Source organism: Ascaphus truei, chromosome 2 (genome assembly GCF_040206685.1).
Source record: "Ascaphus truei isolate aAscTru1 chromosome 2, aAscTru1.hap1, whole genome shotgun sequence".
Classification (NCBI taxonomy): Eukaryota; Metazoa; Chordata; class Amphibia; order Anura; family Ascaphidae; genus Ascaphus; species Ascaphus truei.
In genome coordinates this window covers 76,408,465-76,428,516 of record NC_134484.1, presented here as the reverse complement: position 1 = coordinate 76,428,516, position 20,052 = coordinate 76,408,465, and the positions used below count along the sequence as shown (strand labels likewise).

The 20,052-nt window shown below is 43.3% G+C and overlaps 1 protein-coding gene across 6 annotated transcripts in view; it reads right to left on the bottom strand.

Moving 5' to 3' along the window:
• The window catches only part of C2H8orf88 (chromosome 2 C8orf88 homolog), a 78,956-nt gene extending 60,949 nt beyond the window's left edge, over nucleotides 1-18,007 (bottom strand). For 2 of the 6 annotated variants that reach the window (XM_075582896.1, XM_075582880.1), the window contains exons 1-2: nucleotides 17,879-18,006; nucleotides 6,868-6,948 (exon numbers count right to left, since the gene is read on the bottom strand). The gene's annotated coding sequence lies outside the window, so the exon portion shown is untranslated. Of the gene's footprint in view, nucleotides 1-5,370; nucleotides 5,393-6,867; nucleotides 6,949-17,579; nucleotides 17,693-17,878 lie in introns of those variants that run through there. The other 4 variants (XM_075582912.1, XM_075582887.1, XM_075582902.1 and 1 more) reach the window with 4 other exon arrangements.
• Nucleotides 18,008-20,052: the final 2,045 nt, after the last annotated feature.

Genomic DNA, 20,052 nt, shown 5'->3' with positions numbered 1-20,052 from the left:
CATCGCTTTACCATCTTATTGAAGAAAAACAAACATTGCTCTTCTCTTTGCCAAAAAGCTTGCCACAAGCTAACAGTTGCCCCATGTACTATTAGCAGATGAGACGTATCCTTTGTTATCATACATTATGAAGCCAACGGGCCATCAGCATCTAACAAATGAAGAGGACATTTTCAATTGCAGACTTTCAAGAGCTAGATGTTGTGTGGAGTGTGCCTTTGGAATAATGACAGCTAAATGGCATGTACTATTAAAACATTGGCACAAAATGCCAAGAAAATAATTAAATGTGTGGCTATCCTGCATAACATTGTTATCGATCTGGAAGGCTCCACTGATGTGTCAACTATTGATCTTGCGCCCATACATTCTGCACAGCTGTCAAGATGTAGGGCAAATAATCCTACAACAAATACGGCAAAACAAATTAGTTAATCATTTAAACGATATTTTAATGCAGAGGTTGCTGTGGCAAAAAACTGTTATAATTCTTATTCACCATTTAAAATGTTGTTTCTGTTGTTGTAAAAAACATTCATGCAATTTACTATTTTTGTAAGTTTAATAAAAAGTTTATATTTTTTATTTGAATTTTGTATTTATAATTTTTTCTTACAATAGTTTGGAAATGAAAGTGGAAATATACACAAAGTTTGAAACAGCAAAACATTTTTTTATTACATATAAAGTGCAAACAAGGAACACAACACGTGGCACACATTTTGTAACTGGTATAAAAATATATATAGCACAAACCACATAACTATGTATTTTCTACGGTGTTTCAAAAACTAGGTATACCGTTGTCCTGAACATCTTTTATAAGCAGTGCATGTCATCTTATTTATTTTGCGTTCCTCAATATTTAGTCATTGTTGTTTATAATCAACTGAGGCTCCCATTTTCTTCTGCTGCGGTTGCTGTGGTTCTAGAGTCGTGGCTGTCCATACATTGATTCCTCAGCCAAACTTTGCTCAGTTATGTCCTCTGCAGATGTTTGGACTTCCAAAATTGGACACTGTTGCTGCTGGAGTCATTTGCACTTTCAAGAACTCGATCGTTTGGAAGTGCGGCCAAGATGATGTGTGTTCTTTTGCAGTACTTCCAGCGTCGCCAGACCTAGGAACTTTAATTTTTTTCAATTCTCTGCAATAAGAATCACACAGATTTTTCCATTGCATTCTTAAAACGTCACCTAAAAATGTAATTAGAAAAATAGGTTTACATCGGGATAAGCAATTTGTGAAAATACGGTACACATTTTTATATTTTTAGACATTTTTACATTTCAAAAACGGGTGCACTACTATATCACAAATATCACATGTTTAAAGCCATTTTACATAATTTACTACTTTAATTATTCGAGACCATTACTATATATTAATGAAACATGTACTTACTAGTCCTTATAAGTCCTGCATTGTTGGTTCCACAATGCATCTCTTTTGGAAACCTCACCAAATCAATTAATAGATGATATCCATACTGTAAATTATAAATATATATATATATATATATATATATATATATATATATTTATATATATATATATATATATATATATATATATATATATACATACAGTATAGAAGATACAGTAAGCCTCAATGCAACTTCCAGAACTTAACTTTTTACTAAATAAGCCAAGGCCAAGCCTATTGATTCACTAGTTGTCTAGCAGATAATTCAAGCATTGTGATTGGTTTATCTCGGCTGCGATTGGTTAGTGTGTGCTTGGTTGTGATTGGCCAATAGTAAATAACGTGACGCGGCCGTCACTTCTAAAAACCAAAAAAATTTCCAAGAGGTCTCCCCCGTCGCGCTCCACCACACTTCCACTGACCAACATGGATTTGTTCCGATGCTATAACTGCGGCCTTATCTGCAAAACGGGTGCGACCAAATGACTTGGAGCACATCAGGCCTCCTTGTATAATCTACAGGTTATCAAATTGGAGGAGCGTATGAATTACTTGTTTAGAGATGTATTCACTAGCTCTACTCTTCATTTCAAATTCCATGCCATCAGATGACGTTTCATCAAATCCAGTTGAAATATTGGGCCCTGGGAGAGTAGGTCCTCCATGACTGGAAGAAGACAAGGTGGCACTGCTGCCAAACTGATCAGCTCTGAACCCAAGTCAAAATGTAATGCTATGACACGGGCTATGAACTGCATGGTTCAAAGACCATTCCCACTCCCAGGTTTGCGCAACCCTGATATATACAACCGCAGTCGAGATGTGTGACTGGATCTTGAGTGTCTGACTTCTGATAATGTCCTGGAAATGAGTGATTGACAAGAATATGGCTCTCCGTTCTAATATGTTGGTGACAATCATGTTTCATGTGGCTTCCACCTTCCTTGGACTGACCATGTACCATATGTGAACATCAAGCAACTTTGCTGGCATTGGTTGTAAGAACTTGTCAAATCCTTAAGAAAAGAGGACAACATTTTGAGGTACCTGAGATTTTCCCATCAACAATCTCACAGCCTGAGGTCATGGAGAAGTGGTCTTCTAGTTCCAGGCTGAGAGCACATTGTTCTGTAGTGCTCTCATGTTTTCTTGCCCATGTTAATCGCCTCCATTGATGCAGACATAGACCTTGTTATTTCTTTCATACATCTAAAACCAAGGGTAGGATACTGATCATATTCTTCTGTATTCTTTTACTAGAGAACAGCATATTACTGGACAAAGAAAAATGTGCTTGTACCACAACAAACCCAGGAATTGGAGCTTCTGCGACAGTCAGCATGTTTTTCTCCAAATTATTGAACCATCCGAATCAGGATAAAGCAGCAAAACGTAGTATTGCACGATTTAATTTTTTTTAAATTATAGTATTGCTGTATCTCTGTGGAGTTTAAATTCCAAGTCACGTGGGCAATAGGTAGCTGCAACGACTGATGACACGGCCTCCTATTGGCCTGTGAAGATTGGAGATAAGGGGTGTGGCTTAGGCTATATGAAAGCAGACTATCATAACCACCATTTTGGCTCAACAGCCATTTTGAGTGTTTGCTTGTATGTATGTGTATAGCAGCTGTTTATTTGTGTATGAAAGCTGCGCTGCAGAGCATTGGTCCTGGCAAAGACCAACCCTCGTATAATTCCTACTAGACTTGAAATTTAAAATAATTGCATTCTCAGTTTTTATAACAAACTCATTCTTGTAGTATATTGGATGAGTGAGATAGCCCCCACTTCTTTTATATTGCAGCTACACACAAAGGGCTGAGGGGTTGACTCCTTAAGTCAGGAGGTTATGAGGCCCAAATTCCGGGGAAATATGTAGGGTAAAGTTTAGCTTGCGAAGCATACATTTTAGCCTGAATAAAGGTTTTTTGTATAAGTCACTATATTTTTTCTTTATCTCAAAGCCAGCCGCCTTAAGGGGCGTATTACTCATTTGAAATGTATAAAAGGTGATGTCAAACATTATGTGGTCAGATGAGAAAGCTCATTTTGAATTCTCTCTCTCTCCTTTGTACCTTGGTACAAATAAACTCACTGTGTTATTCTGAACCCTAGGACTTAATGATATTATTTCTACGCTTTCACAGGCCCGTGGGACATGCAAGCCACCATTTTGCTAGGCTCCCCAGCTCCAGCAATACTGGCACGTATCTCTGGAAACAGGGGGTCCCCGGAGCCAAAATGTAAAAAGTTCAGCTCTGGAGAACTCTGCTTCAATCATATAAGATAAAACAAATTGCAGTGCTACATATTTGCTGCTTTAATGACTGTACTAATAATTTTATATCCTCTGTCAGTCGTGATGATGTTATTGCATGCCATTGTCTAGATATGGGATGAAATAAATACCTTCTAGTCTTAGCATGGCTGCTATGATAATCATAATTTTCATTAAGTGGTGTACTGCATCCAGCATGACATCCTTTTAGGGCAAACAAAAGGTTTTTAATATACATACAGTTTACCGGTGCTGTTGGTTTAAGGAGTACCTATCAAAGTCATCCAGATCCAAGCAAAAGAAAGTGGATCCACTACGGATATGATGATCAAGTAAATGTATTTGTGCCACACAACGTTTCAACCGAAAAAGGTCTTTTTCAAGTGACTAGGCATACTATAACGGAGGATAAACCCAGTATTTATACCCCCAAAAAGTCAAATCAACATGTGAAAATAAGTAGCAGCTGTCCCTCATTGCCCCCCACTGATTAGATCAATTCTGTCCTCCATTCCTGCGTCTCAGGAGTCCATGCTTCCACATCTGGGTGTTGGTGACGTCATCATGGCCTCCGTTTGCGTCCTGATTGGTACCCTTTGCTCCCGTAGTCTCGCGAGGTTTGGGAAGGAGTTGTCCTCTCTTCTGCGCAATCAGGCCGCAAACGGAGGCCATGATGACGTCACCAACACCCAGATGTGGAAGCATGGACTGAGACGCAGACATGGAGGGCAGAATTGATCTAATCAGTGGGGGACAATGAGGGATAGCTGGTGATGATTTTCACATGTTGATTTGACTTTTTGGGGGTATAAATACTGGGCTTAGTCTCAGTTATAGTATGCCTAGTCGTCATCTTTTAAGGGAACAGGTGGTTTTTTTGAGGGGGGGGTGAGGGGGTTTATACAAAGCATTCCGGTGGAAACACAAGGAATTGTATGTTGCATCTGCTTACCAGTGCCTGGAGACCCCACAAATATGAAGTCCTCAGCCTCTATAATTTGAGTAAATTGCTTCATCCTTTCTCCATCAAGCAAGTGCTCACTGTTTCCTTGATTGTTCGTCGGAACTATATCTTTTTGGAGAAGCCTGGTGCCGTCGCCCTAGTGCTAGTGTCCTTATTCTACCTGCCCGATTGCCTTCCTCGAAAGGGCATATTAGCCCTTGGAGATCTAATTGGTATGTATGTATGTATGCAAGTATGATGTATGTATGTCTATTTATATAGCGCCATTAATGTACATAGGGCTTCAAAGCAGTACTACACGTGACAATCATAAATATGAAATAATATAAATAACAGATCATGGGAAGAAGTGCTTCAGACAGAAAAGTAACATTTAGGAAAAGAAGTCTCTGATCCGAAGGGCTTACAATCTAATTGGTTGGTAGGAAGGACGTACAGAGACAGTAGGAGGGCGTTCTGGTTAGTGCGTCTACAGAGAGCCAAGCTTTATGTATGAGGTGTATAGTATCAGCCACGGAGCTACTCATATACATCGTTAAGTAGGTGTGTTTTAAGGTGGATCTTAAAGGTGGATAAAGAGGGTGCTAGTCTGATTGAGGGGAAGGGCATTTCAGAGGTGTGAAACAGTCAGTGAAAAAGGAGGAGGAGGAGGAGGAGGAGGAGGAGGATGATGATGATGATGATGATGATGATAATTTTACCTGTGTGGCCCAATTTTTTTTTTTTCCTTGGAGCAGTTCGGCCCTTCTCACTTTACGAGTTGTGCAGGCGTGATCTAAAGAATGATCTACTCCCAGTGGGTCAATCTTCTATCTAGAGAAATCTTTTCTATAACTTGATCCAAAGATGGATCAAGAGTTAGAACAAATTATAGGAACCATCAAAAGAAATAATACATAGCTTGGCTTTAGAAGCAGAATCAGCAAGTCATGGTTTTAACCATAGAGCACATCTTGCAGATATGGACATTTCCAGGCATTTTGACGTTAACCTGATTAAATCAGATGACTTCACAAAAAATAAAACCACCATTTCGATATTAGAACATTTCTGTGACTCATATCTTTGTTTGCCATTTAAAAAAAAGAAGATAAACTCATCAATGCAGAGGGGTAGTATGTTCACATTTACAAAAAAAAAAAAAGGTGTGTGTACTGAGCACGCGCAGTTTAAGTGAAACTTTTGTCCTTTGTCACTGTTTTGTCACAGAAATTGTACTTGTGATGGTGATGTTTCACGAAAAATCTAAACACAATTTCAGTGACAAAAACGCAAACAAGTTTGACTTAGAACGCGCGTGCTCAGCACACACGCCGTTTTAGCTATTTGCACTTCTATATTTATACAAACTGTGAATTTTTGTATGTGTGCATGCGCTCCGAGCTGCCAACACTGGCGTCGCACTCTTCTGCCAGAAGTGACGTCAGTTCCGTGGCTGTATTCACATCACCATGAAGGAGATTTACTGCAAAGGACATTTTCGGTTCGTACAGTAGGTGCCAGCAAAGAAGTTTCACTTCAAAAAGTCTAGAGACTTCAAAATCACACATAATCATTTTAACAAGTCACACAGGAGAGCAGTCCCCTCAACTTTTTGGAATGTCTTATGCATAACCGGAACAGAGGTTCCAGAGATGTTTAGCTGGTGTGCTGTGTACGTCCTGCGGCCCGGCACACCAGTGGAATTTCTTGCTCCTTTTCTAGTGTAGATTGCAGTCACTGCTCCAGTGGAGCGCTGAACGCAATTTGAATGGAAGAGGACCCTCTTACGTTTGACGTCACTGCGGTGACCTTGTGATCCAGTCATCACAACTTTGCAGAGAGGGGGTGGCCCTTTGGTATGGCGGACCCTCCAGCACTTAAAGGGTTTGACCTAGGGTTACGGGAAGCCTGGAGTGAACCAGTTTAAAATGGAGTCAAGAGACATTTTGTAGTATATAATAATTTGTGATGTATACAAGAAGCCAACGTTTTTACCATTTTACTGGAGTATATAACAATTATAAACTTTGTTGTGAAAGCTTAACACTTTAAACACTTTAACCGGTACAAAGACAACTGTTAACATTATGGCCCCTTACTTGACATGCGGTGAAGCTGCTTCCACATATCAGGTAAGCAAACTAAGCTGCCAAGGGAGCCCTGTAAGCCTCGCTAGGAGCAAAAGGGTGAAACAGCTGAATTAATTAGTAACTTACCACAGAAACGTCAGAAGTACATACAGTCAGGAGCTTCAGAGGGGCTTCTTTCCTCTCAGAACTTTTGTGCAGGGAAGAAGTCTTTAATAACGGAGATAAGAAAAACAGAAAGACCTTGAATGACACAAAAGTACCAATGAGAGCAGTCTAAGGCTACGCTTATAGTGCCGGCGACGGTCGCTGGAAAATCAAATAGAGATGACTTCCAGCGATCGCGACAAATCTGTCGCATCACGCTTACTATAAGCGCACGCGACATCGCTGTCACTATAAGCGCAGCCTAAAGGTTGCCATGATTTTTAAACACAAACAAAAAAATGTTGTTTAAGAGCAGGAAATGCTGAGGGGGCTTTAGAGAGTAATTTACGTTTTCGGACACATTTTGCTACAACAGAATTTGGTATATTGGTGCATATTTTTCAAAATAATTAGACCGAAGACTGTAAATTACATATTTGATATTTCTGCGGTGATGGCAGTGTGTTAAAGATATACAGGAATACCCCGCATTAACGTACGCAATGGGACCGGAGCATGTATGTAAAGCGAAAATGTACTTAAAGTAAAGCACTACCTTTTTTCCACTTGACAATGCATGTACTGTACTGCAAAAGTTATATGTGCATAACTGACGTAAATAACGCATTTACTTCTCCTTTTTACTTCCCTTCTATGCAAAGGCATTCAATTGGATCTGTGAGCAACTGCAATTTGCTCTTCTCCATTGCTGTGTTGTCACTGTGACCCCAGTCAGCAGGGCTGCTGGTGTATTTTCCTGTCCACTTAGACAAATTGCAAGTTATTGATGAAAACTAACAATTATCACAAGGAGCAAACCCTCCCCTGCCTTCTCCTTTCTCTCCACAACATATCACTCATTGTAAAACATATGACTTGATGAGGTTACCTGGGACAGTGTCTGTACTCTGTGTGTGGGAACCTCACATCTTCTCCCACAATCCCACCTCCGGTCCGGGGCACAAGGCTTCCCTTGGTAAAGTACGCGTGCGCGCCTCTCACCGGTCCTTCACCTCCCTGCCTCATTCTTTGCGAGTGGTGAGGGAGAGGCGTGCGCGCTGCCGTCAAGCAGCAGGGGAAAAAAATTAGTGTACGTACTCACAAAGCGAGCGTACGTAAACAGGGGTATGGTGTAGTTGCAAATATGTACGTACTCGCGAGTGTATGTAAAATGGGGCATGCCTGTATTGCAATGGAGTCCATGTAAATATTAACTCATTTGAAGTACCTTGCGAAGGAGAAAGGTGGGGCAGCGAGTTGGCGGTGTGTATTAACCCTGTTTGCATATAGTAGGGGGGGAAGAGGGGCTTAATAAACACGTACAAAAAAAATTCAGCAGTTAAAAGCATTAAAGGTATAAAAACCATAAGCCTGGACACCGGAGTCGGTCCTCGCTCCAGTGTTCAGCCTCGTGAGGGTGATGGTGGGAGGCAAGCAGATTCAAACCACCGCTAGAGTAACACACAATCTGGCGCAGAAAGTCCCAATTTCAATGGAGCAAGCTCTCATGGCAATGGTGAGCTGAAGCTCGGTAAGAACACCAGCCGGGGTGGATGATCACCGTTGAAGAACAAGCGGACGGGGCAGCAGCCCGAATGGACACTGGCTCACGCCCAGATTGGCAACAGTCCAAATATCATGAGCGTCTAAGCATCTCACCCGACCCCAGCAGGTACGCATGGGCAGGGAGTCTACTCTGCGTGAAGGGTGCGCCAATGAAGCACCGGAGCTCTCGTGTATGACATCATCCCCAACAGAAAGACAGGAGGCAAGAACAGTCCACACGGGACAATGTAGCAAAACAAATGTATAACCTTAGTATCACCAGATGTTAAATGGTAGATACATCAATAGGTCAATTTGTGCACAATTGTACATATATGTCACATGCTCACTTGTGTGCTGTTCGTGACAGAGTATAGTGGGACGTATTGAGGGGAGATATTATTCACTTTGTATTGTATGTCTTTATTTATATAGCGCCATTAGTGTACATAGCGCTTCACAGTAGTAATACATGTGGTAATCAAATAAATAACAGATAATATAAATAACAGATCATGGGAATAAGTGCTTTAGACATAAAAGTAACATTTCGGAAGAGGAGTCCCTGCCCCGAGGAGCTTACAGTCAATTGGTAGGTAGGGAGAACGTACAGAGACAGTAGGAGGGAGTTATGGTAAGTGCGTCTGCAGGGGGCCAAGCATTATGTATCGTGTTTAGAATATCCACAGTGCTATTCATATGCTTCTTTAAGCAAGTGTGTCTTAAGGTGGGTCTTAAAGGTGGATAGAGAGGGTGCTAGTCGGGTACTGAGGGGAAGGGCATTCCAGAGGTGTGGGGCAGTCAGTGAAAAAGGTTTAAGGCGGGAGAGGGCTTTAGATACAAAGGGGGTAGAAAGAAGACATCCTTGAGAAGAACGCAAGAGTCTGGATGGTGCATACCGAGAAATTAGGGATGAGATGTAAGGAGGGGCAGAAGAATGTAAAACTTTAAAAGTGAGGAGAAGAATGGAGTGTGAGATGCGGGATTTGATCGGAAGCCAGGAGAGGGATTTCATGAGGGGAGATGCTGAGACAGATCTAGGAAAGAGTAGAGTGATTCTGGCAGCAGCATTTAGGATAGATTGTAGGGGAGACAGGTGAGAGGCAGGAAGGCCGGACAGCAGGAGGTTACAGTAATCAAGACGGGAGAGAATGAGGGCCTGAGTCAGAGTTTTAGCAGTCGAACAACAGAGGAAAGGGCGTATCTTAGTTATATTGCGGAGGAAAAAGCGACAAGTTTTAGAAATGTTTTGAATGTGAGGGGCGAATGTGAGAGAGGAGTCGAATGTGATCCCTAGGCAGCGTGCTTGGGCTCCTGGGTGAATTATTGTAGTTCCAACAGTAATGTGGAAGGAGGTAGTAGGGCCAGGTTTGGGAGGAAGTATGAGGAGCTCTGTTTTAGCCATGTTGAGTTTAAGGCGTCGGAGGGCCATCCAGGATGATATAGCAGAGACATTCAGAAACTTTGGTTTGTACAGCAGGTGTAAGGTCAGGTGTTGAAAAGTATATTTGTGTGTCGTCGGCATAGAGGTGATAATTAAACCCAAAAGATGTTATTAGGTCACCTAGAGAGAGTGTGTACAGAGAAAAGAGAAGAGGTCCCAGGACTTGAGGGACCTTGCTCAGCAGAGATGCTTTTGTTTTAGGAGAAGGTCTTGTTCAAATACATTTTAGATGCATTCAAATTAAGCTTAAAAAAAACGCAACAAATAGCAAAACCTTACTAAACTACTAAACCTTACTAAAAGACTAAACCTTTTAAATAGGACAAGAAAGCAGAGTAATATGTTACAAACTTATTGCAGTATTTGCAGTCCATAATCACAACCCAACCAGAAGCCCAAATAAAGTCACAATCTAATAAAATAGGGATTTAAGCATTCACATTTGAACAGAGAATTCAGTACCGCCCACACTTCATATTGAATTTGTAAACTGGCTGCACAAATGTTTGCTTACATATTCCAGTGATCAAACAGTCTGAGAATAAATACCAATGTAAATAATTAAAGCCCTATAGTTTTGACCCGTGCATTGCATTGCAAACTTCACAGGCATTCATTATCTAAATCATTCGGAATATTCATTTTAAAACAAGTCTTTACCTCTCTGTTCTGTAGTTTCTATACCTAGCAACATTTTTCTGCAAAGGTCTTTTGCCCCATAAGAAATTAGGATAACCAGCAATATGAACAGAATACCGTTTTTACAGCAGTTCAGGCAATGTCCATTTCAGCCTACAAACACTAAGGGGATTTATCCTAAGAAGCTTAAAGAAAAATATAATTAAACAGTGAAGCAGAAGCACACAAACAAAAACAGCCACTTTCACACAAAGGCGTGAGGATGTCAACCAGGGGTAGCCAACTCTCGTCCTCAAGAACAAACAGGTAAGGTTTTCACGATATCCCTGCTTTAGCACAGGTAGCTCAATCAGTGGCTCAGACGGACTTGTGCCCCCTGTGCTGAAGCAGGGATATCCTGAAAACCTGATCTATTGATAGCTCTTGAGGACTGGAGATGGCTACACCTGAATTGTAAACTAATCCTCTCATTTTAATGCAGAAGGGCTTTCATGTATTCACGGAAATTAAGTAGCGGCCAAGAGATTAAAATGAGGAAATGTAGGCATTTCAGGGGTATTTAAACTAAAAAAGGCAAGAACAATGTGTATACTCGCTGGAGATTATTTTTTAATGATATACTGTAATGTATTTTTTGCAAGCAACGGGTGTAGACCTGGGGTGTCCAACTCCAGTCCACAAGGACCACCAAAAGGCCAGGTGTTAGGGATATCCCTGCTTCAGCACAGGTGGCCCAGTCCTAGACATTGATATCTCTAATACCTGGCCTATTGGTTTCCCTAAAGGACTGGAGTTGGCCACCGCTGGTGTGGACAATATTCTCCCATTCTCCTGCTAGAGACTTCCAAGGAAAGGTTCTCAACTTCATTCCTTAAGGACCACAAACTATGCAGATTATAAGGTTATCTTCTCATTAGCACAGGTGGCCCAATCATTTTGACTGAACCACCTGTGCTCAAGCAGGGGTATACTTTAAACCTGCACTGTTAGTGGTGCTTGAGGACTAGAGTTGGGAACCTCTGCAATAGAGATGGGGTTGCGCAAACTGAGGGAGAGGGACGCGGCGGTTGCAGAGGCCCTGCGTTCTTCCCCAAGGCATTTAAAATTAAGTGCCGGGGGATCGCGGGAGGCCTGTGCAACTCTTAACTTACTGTGATTCAGACGGTGGTGGGACGCGTCGCCATGGCAACAAATGATGTCGCGGGGTCATATGACGAGGAGTCACATGACACTGCTGGTCACGTGACACCACATGATCCCGAAGGCATCATTTGAAACAGCTCAAAAAGGTGGGGGAGAGGGGGCGAGCACCGAAGCAGGCAAGGAAGGGGGGGCGCAACAGCAAAAGTTAGCGCTCCCCTGTCCTAGAGGTTAATGTAGCAGAAATGTAACCATCAAAATTATAAAACCAAACTATGTTCTCAGCCACAACGTTACAGATTTCTAATAGCACGTCAGAAATCAGATGCACTGTAAATTCTTCTGTATTTGGTCATTTTAAAATGGCCTGACAATTACAGGGAACCCTTTAGGGATGGTCGGAGAACACAAGGGTTCCTAGGAACTCTGGTTGAAAAACATTGCTTTAGTCCATCTTCAGAATGTCCAAACCCAACAATCCTCTACATTTTAACTAATTATCAACCATGTCAAAATTAGAAAGCACAATAATAGAGGGGTAACGCGGTAAGCGGGTAATGGCAATTCGAATCAAGCAACGTAGACTAACATTTTACTGGAAACTGTTAATAATCAATAATTCAATTAAAAAAAAACATACATAATATCAAAAGTGCTCTCTGCATTGCAACACAATTTTTTTTGAAGTCTACAATATAGCACCTTTGCTACCGTAGTATTTTTTTTGTAGTTTGACAGTTTTATACTTTATGTCATGGGCCAGCTGTGATAAAAGCACCATCACATATCACGTTTGTTGGAGGTAGAGCGGGTGGGGGAAGGGGGTAGTTAGGCCTAACAGGAAGGTTGTGGGAAGGGCTAATCCCCAACACTACTCATCAAAGACCTAACCACCCACTCCAGAGCAACTACCCCCTTCACCCACCCCATCTACATAAAAATACAATACACCAAAAAAAATTCTAGCCAATACCCTCATTGATTGCCACTGTGGTTACTTATGCCCTCAATGGGAGCACAGAACCACAATGGCAATGAATGGGCACACCAACACATACAGTAATGGGCAAAAGCCCTATTATCCAGACCTGAATAATAGTGCATTTCTTTATTAAAAATAAACTATTACCTAGCCAGCATATAATAAATTGAAGTTGTACTTGCCCCTGCCAGCATGAATTGCGTCCTCAGTGGGCACCAACAGTAAAATAAAAAAACTACGTTTTTAATTTTATTTTACTGTTGGTGCCCACTGAAGATGCAGAGAACCAGAAGGACGAGGACGGCCTTCATCCTGGTAGGGGTAAGTACAACTTTTATTTACTATATGGTAGCTGAGTAATATTTTTTTTTTTATTTATTTTTTACAATCTTTTTCTTTTATTGGAGACTTGTAGCAGAAATACAGAAAATAATAGCATTGTATAATTAACAGTGAAGTCATAGGCATATGACTGCGGGTTATACAAGTCAATCCAATAAACCGTTTTCTTTGTTTTAGAGATAGGTTAAAGGTGAGACAAAGGAAGGGGGAGAGATGGAAAAGACAGAGACAGAGTGGGGGGGGGGGGGGCTGATGGGAGATGGTGGTCCAGTCTTCGTTCCCGTCTATCCAGTTGGGGTTCAGGCTAGGGCCAGGATCTGAAGGAGCGGTGGGGCCCCTACGCCAGGCCATGGTTCTCAGGTTTTGTAGAATTGGGGCATCTTCTGTTTTAACATAGCTGTGAGCCTTTCCCTGCTCATGACCGTATTTATTCTATTAACAACTGTTCTCTTAGAGGGTGCTTTTATTTGTTTCCAAGCCGCTGCGATTGAACACCTGGCGGCTGTCAAGATAGAGGATAGCCTGGATAATGGGGAAGGGAGGTCTTCTATTGGTTTTCCCAGCACATATGTCAGAGGGTCCAAGGGGACCTCCAGTCCAAGGGTTTCATGCAGAAGTTTCTAAACTCTGGTCCAGAACTTTTGGACATGGCCCAAATGTGGGCCATGTCTCCCTTTTGACCACATCCCCTCCAGCACAAGTCTGGTGTGCCGGGGAAGATCTGGCTCAGTCTGCTCGGGGTCAGGTACAATTGGAATAGGATTTTATAGATATTTTCTTTTGTTATGGTACAAATCGACATTTTGGTAGCCGATTCCCAGACATCCTCCCAGTCCTCCATGTCCATCTGAAGGTTAAGATCAGCAGTCCACTTTTGCATATAGGAATGGGACGGGGAGGGAGGAGGGTGGGGGGAGTGTCGACGCTATTCCCCTGTAAATCTCGGATATTAGTCCTTTTTGGTATTCGCCTTTGAGGCTGTAAGGATCCGCGCTGCGGGTATACCCGTGTCCAGCGCCTCCTTACCTTCATTACAGGCCGTTCGTGCTCCCCGGCGGCGTCCCCTGCTACTGGCCGCTGTCCCCGCGCCTCCAGGCTGCGCGTCACCCCTACGGGCACGTGCGGACCCAGACCGCCACTGGTTAGCGTCGGGCGCTTGACTCCGCCAATGCGGTGCACGCACCTTCCGTGTCTCTGCCCCTGCCCCGTCAGCTCCGCCTCCCAGGTTCCTCTTCCCCACCTGACCCTTCCCCTGTCCGTCCCGCTGCTCCTCCCCTTCTTCTTACTGCTCCCAGGCCCTCCGGTGCGTCACTCCTATTCTCCGCCACCTCTGACATGGCGCACGTGCCTTGCATGCCCCTTCCCCATCAGCTACGCCTCCCAGGTTCTTCTTCCCTTTCTGTTCCTTCGTCCGTCCCTCCACTCCTGCCCTCACTCAGACCACTCCCAAAGCCTCTGGTAATTCTCCCCTATCTGGGTCTTACTTAGGCCACTCCTCTGTTCCTCCCTCACTCCGATTGGTCCCAAACTTTCACACTCTGCTCTCCTATCAGGTCCTTCTTCGGGCCAATCCTCCGTCACCCCCCTTCCCCTGATTGGTCCCAGCCCCCTATTTAATCCCCCTTCACCATTTCCTCTTTGCTCTGCATAGCTTCTGTACCTTGGTGCTGTCGCCTGGCCTCTCTTGTCTTTCAGTGTCTGTTCCTGTTCCTGGAATTTCTGCTGACCTCCCTGGATTTGACCTTTTACTTTGGACTCTACTACGCTGCTCTCTGGAACCCTTTGGACTTCGCTTTGGACTTTCTACGCTGCAGACTTCTACAACCCTTGGACACGGCTCACGGACAATCTACTACGCTGCTTTCTCCAATCCACGACCCTTGGCTTACGAACTTTACCCTTCTTCGCCGGAGCTGTCAAGTACGGTATCATTTCTATTCTTGTTACCCGGACCATCTACGCTACTTCCACACTCCGGCCGTGCCCCCGTTTACTATCAGGTGTGTGGTATTACTCCTTTCCACCTCAGTCCCGAGGTCTCGTCAGGCTTGTGGGCAGGTCGAGAGTTACAGAGGCAGAGGGATTCGAATTTGGTCAGGGCGGGAAATATTTTATTTTTCATAAACAAACGCACCATTTATTCAGATCTGGATAATAGGGCTTTTGCCCATTTCCGTACTGTATGCGTTGGGGGGAAAAAGGGGGTGTTAGGGGTAGACATTTGCCATTGTGGTTATCTGTGCTCCCATGGAGGGCATAGGTAACCAGAGTGGCAATCAATGGTTGTGCTGTGCTTTTGCCCTTTTGGGTTTGTGAGCGTAGAGGGTGTGAGAGATGGTATTGGCCTTTACATGATCGGGCAGAAGAGGAAGACGCCTTCATCCTGGCAGGGGCAATTAAAACATTAATTACTTCAATTTGTTATGTATTTTACTGTATTTGAATGGTCAAAAGTACTAGTAGGTTTAGATAGAGGGGGTGGGTGAAGGGGGTAGTTGCTTAGGCCTCTCAGGTGGATAGTGGGAGGGGTTAATGCCTCCATTACCTTAGCGATAGTAACCACTAAGGAAATGAAGGGGTTAATCCCTCCCGCAAACTTCCCAGTAGGCCTAACCACCCACCATGGGGCAACTACCCCCTTCACCCACCCCCTCTAAAACCAACAAACAAGGTACTTTGGTTTAACCCCTTCATAACCATAGCGGCTATCCGCTAAGGTAATAAAGCACGTTTTATTTAATCTTAATGACATATGTATTGAAGCAGGGGGTCTCCGGTGCTGAACCGCATTAATTTCAGTCCCAGGGACCCCCTGTGTCAATACTATGTTATTAAAATAAAAGCCGCACAATCTCCTGTTAGAGACGTGCAGAGCGAGTGACTGATTCTGTCTATTCTCACTGCGCGTCTCTTACAGACTGAGGCCGCGGTCCCAGTCGGCACTTTAGCACGCGCGCCCGGTGATTATACCAAAAACTGCCAGCGGCCTCGCATAGTGTGAAAATCTTGCAATCCATTTGAGGTATGTTTTTTATTTGCACTTCTATATGTATAGTAACTGCGAATTCCTTGTGTGTGTCTGTGCTCCGTCTCAATGAGTCTGCGAGTGCATGCGCCCAGCCGGCGCTTACTGCGAATTCAGGATGGAGTGCTGAGGCTGTGTGCGCAGGATCATTGGTGGCACCTACTGCGCAGGCCTCTTCTGCCAGCAGTGACGTCACTTCTGGGAGTGCACTTCTGTCACCAACAAGGCAATTTACTCTAAGGGAAATTTTCATATGGTAGGTGCGAGCACAGAAAATTCACTTTAAAAAACGAAACGTTTAATTAATAACCTTTCAGATCTCCTAGAGATCGGAGTATGTTACACCTGGTACAGCTAGTGTTAATTATATTAAGGGATTGCGCGTTCAAAAAATAAGTGGGGTCAGTTTATTTTATTTTTTCTGGTGTTTCCACTGTATTAACTCTGAGTACCAGAAGTGTCAGGGTACCTGAATGCCTCTGGCACAGTGCAGTCATGTGCCCGCTTTCAATAGGGGTCATGTGATTTAAAAAATAAAAACAAATAAAGAACCTGTTTCACTACTGAGCAGATCGTGTCCAACCCTCCAGGGGAACACAGGACATGATCTAAGCAGAAACAACAAACTTCTATGGGCATTACGTCGTGGGGCCGGCGGAGTGCCAATCCTCATGACAGTGACTACGTACAGAGGCCGGGGTTTTCTTTTTTTTTTTTTTTAAATAAAAGATTTGTTAGATTTTTTTTTTTAGTTTCTGTAATCCCCTTGTTAATAGGGCAAGATGATCAATCGGTGGCATTTTTGGGGTTAAAACAGAACCCCTAATTATATTTGAACAAAAGTAGTGGAAAATGAACGATGTATGATTTGTGACTGCATTATTGGAGAACGGGACATTCATTACAGTATATGATCACAGGACATGGACAACTGTGTCTGGTTGATGGTAAAACAGAGATGTTCGGTTTTTTTTATGCAAAAACAATGGGCATACTAAATATTCATCATCCCTCCACAATAATAAATATTCATACAAAACAAGCTTACTTATTAAAAAAAAAAAAAAAAAAAAAAATACTTATTTCAGACAATCGTAAGCATATGAAAATAAAACCACTTCTAGAAAGTTACAATGTTACCAAGGGTCATAAAGCCAATCCCTATTTGCACAACCCATCCCTGATAAAGACAAGCACAAACCTTGTAATCCACCGAGTCAAACAAAAAAAGGTGCCCAAGAACTGTGCTCCAAAGCAGAACAGCACATGCTTTTTAAAACATGGATATATAGAGGAACTACCTTCTTTTGTTTTGGATGCTGCACATACAGAACCAGTATCGTGCGTAACCATAATGTAAAAGTGTATAAACCCAGGGGGGTTGAGGGGAAGGAGGGGGGAGAAATCACCCACCCCCAGTTCCAGCCCCCATGCATAGATATAACGTTACAGCTAACGGGGGTGTGTTATAGGCATACAATTCAATGTTGAAGTGTGGTATACTAAAGAGTAAAGAGTATGACATTGTATTTCATACAAGTATTCAGCTCCAGGTGTTCTTCAATTCTTGATCTCACCTTTTTTGTTTTGCAACATAAAACGTCCTATAGTTACATGTAATTTGTTGCAATACTGAACATACTGAAGACAGACATCATCTAGCACCAACTTTATCTCGGCCACTTCGGCGTATATATGTATACATATTTACCAAGTTAAGTAGTTCTATATGTTGAAATAAATAAACATTCCTACATTATCACTTGGATCCCTGTAATAGTAATAATCAGTACTTCCACCTCACTAGTATTGCTTCCCACCTAGACGGGCCTAACCCCCCTCCCCGATATAAAAATCCCTAGTGCAGGGCACATACCCCGGGACAGCGCGTCTCCCGTCACCGCTCCTCTGTTCTTGTGCAGAGACTGAGCGGAAGTCACGTGTACAGGTGACGCGATCTCTTCAAAAAATAACAAAGCAGAGCCGCCTCACAGGCAGGCGCCACTCGCCTCCGCGCAGCACTACTTGCTGGGGCGGGGGAAGCCCGCCAACTGCTAACGTGCTGTACATAATAACAATGCACATAATATGCTGCTGTACATAATAACAATGTACATAACATAATGCGCCGTGGGCTTTCAGTGTCTGTGGCATTGTAACAGCATATTATAATATATATATATATATATTATAATGTATATACATACATACATATATATATATATATATACACACTATTCATTATAGCATACTATACACGCATATGGTGTTTATATAAATATACTAACTTATGTACACTTAAAATATATATATATTTTTATTCAATAGTATATATAAAAAGGTGTGTGATTGTATAATACATGGTTGATTATGTATAGTAGCCACCAACAGATCACGTTTTCAGGATATCCCTGCTTCACCACAGGTGTCTGTGTATTTGTCTGAGCCACTGATTACACCACCTGTACTGAAGCAGGGATATCCTTAAAACCTGACCTGCTGGTGGCTCTTGAAGACTGGAGTTGGTCACCCCTGACCTAAAACAGATGTGAAGTGCATACAGATACACCTTCACCCACACATACTGGCCCCAAAAATGACGTGACTACCTAGAGGGGCCCAAAAATTAAGCATATGGAAGACTAGTGTAAGGGCTATAATATACAGCGTGCGTACGTGCGTGCCGCATGCTTTTCCTGTCTATAGAGCCGGGAGCTGCAGGTAATGTGTATGTGTGTGTGCGCGCATGTGTGCGCGCATGTGTGTGTGCATGGGTTGTGTGAGTGAAAGATTTTTTAAAGAAAAAAAAAGTTTAATAAATAATAATTTTTTTTTAGTTCTGCAATCACACACACACACAGGCGCGAAAAGATGATTTTCCTCATCGCCGCTGTCTGTCGGCTCCCCTCTCCCTTCCGTGCGCGCGGCCCTTGTATAGAAAGGCTGACTGACGTCGGCCAACTAAAATTCCGCGCGCACGACGTAGCACGCGCCCGGCACTATAGAACGTGCCTTACACCTCTACCCCACCCGGCTGTATAGAGATAGGGTGCACATGAATAACAGTCTCTTTCACTCTCCTTGACAGGGTTTAGACCTGCTCATAGAGTGTTAGCTCAGTTGGTTACCTCTTATCTCCGGGTCTTCTTTCCATGGGTTCAGGCCACGGCTGTAAAGTGGAATCATTGTAGAACAAGGCACCAGGAACATTTAACTAGTGTGGTCTTTGTCAGCAAGATCAGCATACAAAACAGCATTTATCAGGTCAGGACAGGTTTTAGTGAACGAGGCCTCTGCCATAGATAGAATAGCAACCTTTCCTCCTCCAGACAGGAGTTCCCTGAAGGCAATGCAAAACTAGTACCTTTCGCTATTCCTTGAACGTGGAGAGGCTGGCTTCACCATCTCCCATGCAAGAGTAGCCTCTTTTGGGCACCTAGTTCAAGGACCCTACACTCAGGAATCTCATCCCCCATCTGTTGTGCCATGGAGAAAGGCTTTCACTTTATCTCCCTGTCTGAAGTATAGAATAGTTCAGGGGAGCTGCACCCCCGTCTGCCTGCTCTAGAGTTCGTGCGCCCCCCCCCTCCTACCTGGCAGCTGCGTCAAATGACACTCCGGGGTCACGTGATCTGCTGCATCTTGGTAAGTTTTATTGTTGCAGAGGCCTCACGCGATCCCCAGGCATTTAATTTAAATGCCTGGGGGAAGAGCACGGGACCTCTGCAACCGCCCGCACCCCCCCCCCCCAGACATCTCCGTGCCCCCCAGTTTGCGCGCCCCTGGAATAGCTGCTTTATGTGCATCCACTGGAGTCTGGAGCATCTCTGGGTAAAAAGAAGGCTCCCCACCTTATATACCAAGGGAGTGTGAACATTCTGCCCCCAGTAACTGGGCAGATCTACAGTAACTGTTGCAAGTCTCTCATCCCTACAACCACATAACCTCCTAGCAATTTCTAGGCCTTGCCAGACAAGACATGTGCCTGAAAGTGCAACATTATAACATACACAAAGGAGTAACTTGCATTCATAGCCTTGTGCTAGTTGT